General features: G+C 41.8%; 1 pseudogene; it reads left to right on the forward strand.

Annotated features, from left to right (window-relative positions):
- The first annotated feature begins 298 nt into the window (after positions 1 to 298).
- On the forward strand, positions 299 to 2,388 carry LOC141078252 (uncharacterized; annotated as a pseudogene).
- The last annotated feature ends 1,527 nt before the right edge of the window (positions 2,389 to 3,915 follow it).

Below are 3,915 nucleotides of genomic sequence, written 5' to 3' on the forward strand. Positions count from 1 at the left end.
GGATGGTTTGACTAGTTACGTAATCCAGTTACAAAAGCATTTAACTCAAATGCATTCTCTAGTTTTTTCTTCCATTCCAGATCCGGATAGTGTGGAAGGAACACACTGCCTACAACCTGGTGATTATGTATATGTCAAGAAACACTCCAGAAAGACGCTTGGACCCCGATACCAAGGTCCTTATCAAGTACTCTTGACAACGCCTACCTCTGTCAAGTTAGAAGGACGATCAACCTGGATCCACACATCACATTGCAAACTAGCCACAGGAGTCAATAAGAATATATAAAAGAGCATAATGCTTTGGTTTTTTGCATTTCCTATAATGACAGTAGCTGCATGGGACAGTTTAAATTCTCCGATGCCATTGAATAATAGGTTTATACAACATCATGAGAAATTACTGAGAGATTGGTTGAATGATACTCAGCCTCCAGCAGATTGCTGGATCTGCACGTACTCACCAGTATCAGCCACGAGTATTCCCTTTCTTGTTATCCCTGTCCCACCCGAAGAGTTATTCGCTTGGACTGACTGTTCTGACACACTCGCTAATAATTCCACAAATAATGTGAAGTTATGGAATATGACTATCGGTATACCTGTTGTGGGATGGGTAGGATATCCCTGGTGGCAAGGTAACCTTTCAGGAAGTAGCACTCACCTTCAATATTTGGCATATAAGGGGGGGGCTTGGGTACCTAGGAATAGGACTCGATTAATCAACTTGGGGCAAGTTCCAACGTACGGCCTACATGTTAGTTTTAGTGTAACTTCCCACTCTACTGACGCCTTCAAACCAATACTGCTAGAAAGAAGGTTGCATAATACGTCCTGGGAGTATTCCAATTTATTTCCCCAGGGCAATAATGACACTTGTTTTAATATTTCAGGTAATATACCTTGCAACGAGTCATCTGGATATGAGAAAGGAACTCCCACCTGTGGAAATCCCGATGTAGGGTATTGTAGCCCTTTAGGACAACTTGGTGTATGCTTCAGAATGTATCTGCGTTCATAGATTTAGTCCATAGACTGGTATTACAACATTCAGCCCTATGGGATTTACCTAGTGATATGTTCTGGGTATGTGGAGACAATGCATATAAATGGTTACCAGTAGGGGTAAGAGGTACTTGTACTCTGGGACGTTTGACTCCGGCTACCTTTATCATTCCAAACCGACAATTGGATATGCAGGCTATACCCAAACATACATTATACAAAAGAGCTGCTGACAATACACCTCGTCCTTCTGGGAGACCACATATAGTGCAGATGAGTGTGGCTAATAAAATTGTTAGTTCTATTTTTATCTATCCTATGATCACGCAAATGTGGGATAAATTGGTCAGGGCTACAGATTATTTAGATGATCAAATCTGGGATATATTGGATATACTTAACACCACTGTTGCTGTCCAGAATCAACTTATTATAGTTACTAACCAACATACCATAGTACTGGATTATTTAACGGCAGCACAGGGTGGCATGTGTCAGGTCGTCGGACCCGCTTGCTGTCATTATATAGATCCCAACAACACTATAAAGTTAAAGCTAAAATTAGAGGATGTTCAAAAACTTAGAGATCAGTATGATAAAGACAATGATCGCAATAAAGATAGTTGGTGGTCAGATACTTTCTCCTTTCTGAATCCAGTCAATTGGTTTAAGGGTATAGGAGGTTGGATAGCCTATTCTATTACGTATTGTTGTTTGTCTCCTTGTATTATATGTATTTTTGAAACTTGTTTTTTGGTGTTTTTCTGTATGTAAGAAAAAATACAGAAACAGATGAGAAAGATAAGTTAATGACAGAACATATACCAAAGTTGATAATTGTTTTCTTTAAGTTTTAGGTTGACATCTCATTTCTGGCATGAAGGAGCGTACTCTTGTGATGACAGACGTGGCCTTAGTAACTGGGGGATGGAGAGGGTAAAAGAAGATACCTGTCTCCCTCGGGCAACCCGTCGGCCTGGGATAGTACCTGGTGAATAGGACACTATCAGCTGTCATTACAGGATCCAGTGTTCCAGATTGTGAAGAATAAAGATGTCAAAGGGGGGAATGATAGGAACTGAAGGAGTTAAATTGAGTTCTGTCTATGTTGCATTTTCTTGTTGAAACTTATCTTTTCTGTTCCCTTGAGAACCGAAACCAGATAACAGATAAATTCCTGTCTCTCAGCCTACATGGCTTTCTCTGTGATTGAAACAAGCTGTGAAATCATTTTTATACTGCGCATGTCTGTAAATACTAAAATTCTTTGCTATAAAAGATGGAAGCCTAACTGATAAGCCAGAGGCGTCTTGGCAGGCATCCCGAGTTGTATCATACAGCTTGTGTCTGTGTAATTCTTCTCGACGGAGCTGATTTAATCAGAGACATATGGTGTCCTACACCCAAGAACATCGGTCCTTCGGGTGAAAGAAGTATCTGAAGGATCCCGACAGCACTTATAGATGAATAGCTTATATAATGAGAGGACACAGAGCAAAGGGTATAAATAGTGAGAGAATAAAGAGCTGACAGCGCATTACATCCCTGGAGTACAGATAGGAGATATAAAGTGCAGCCAGTGCTATATGGGATATCCCAGGAATACAGCACAGCCCATATAGTGTAAAGGAGGAACCATCCTAACAAGAGATGGAGATTACAGATCCTACAGACGACATGCCGGGAGTGTACAGAGAAAGATGGCAGATTCACCACTATTCCCTATTACGGGCGTTTCACCCCGTCAGCTTCCTCAGAGAGGGTACGGATAAGGCCGGGGTCACACTAACCAACGCAAAATACGGTCAGTATTTTACATGCGTAATACGGATGAATGGCCCCTAAACAGTGCTCCATATGTCATCCGTAATCAAGGTGTGGTCGCGTATTTTGCGCATGTAAGCATCCGTATGTAATCCGTATGGCATCCGTATGGTGAGATTTTCTCGCCGCCTTGCAAAATGGACATATAATGGAGCCCTATGACAGGGTTTCTAACAGAAACCAAAGAATAGATATAGACACATAGAGTGCATATATAGATATATATATAATGTATTCTATGTGTCTATATCTATTCTTTCGTTTCATTATTAAACCTGTCAGTGTGAGTTTACTGTATAGCGCACTGAACTGCCGGCTTTGCTAAAAGACACCGGGTGCGTATTTCTCGCAAGTCACATGTGTGGTCCGTGTGTAATCCGTATTTTTTGCGCACCCATAGACTTGCATTGGCGTACTACGGACGTACTACTAGTACGCTGACAATCGCAGCATGCGATTGGCACGGAGCCTAGAATACGGATGAGAAATATACGGCTGGTGCGAGTGACCCCATAGAGAATCATTTGTCCGTGTCTAATGCGTGCTTTTAGCGCCTCTCACTTGGCCATATTCCTCGCCAGTGTGACCCCGGCCTAAGTGTTTCCAACACACCAAGATCCTGCACTAATCCAGGCAAGGGGAGTAACTCTGGGGTAAAGTGGGGGTGTTCCTAAAGGAATTGGGCCTGTTCCCCGGTCATATCTTCCCCAGTGAAGCAGGAGGATCAGGATGAAAACCTGTTTGTAAAACCAAGATGAATAATGCTGCATAGAGCCATCTGGTAGCGATCAATCAGGTGAAGTGATAATGAGGGGGGTCCGGAAACAAAACAATGCAGGTGAAAAGAGCCAAATGTGACCCCACCAAGTGACCAGTGAGAGTGCAACTGTGCAACGGGTAAGAAAAGAGAATAAAAAGTGATATGGTAAAGATATAAAGAGAAAAGCAGCTTAATAACAGTGATGGATAATAAAATCTATGGGAAGTGTTTGTGGTGAAGTGTATACACTCCTAGAAATGTTTCCTCTACAATATAGAGATATAAATGATCAGTATTAGGAGGTGTAACAAAGAGGAAACTGTTAT

The sequence above is a fragment of the Dendrobates tinctorius genome, unplaced genomic scaffold, assembly GCF_039654945.1.
Source record: "Dendrobates tinctorius isolate UK_male_01 unplaced genomic scaffold, ASM3965494v1 ptg000532l, whole genome shotgun sequence".
Taxonomy (NCBI): Eukaryota; Metazoa; Chordata; class Amphibia; order Anura; family Dendrobatidae; genus Dendrobates; species Dendrobates tinctorius.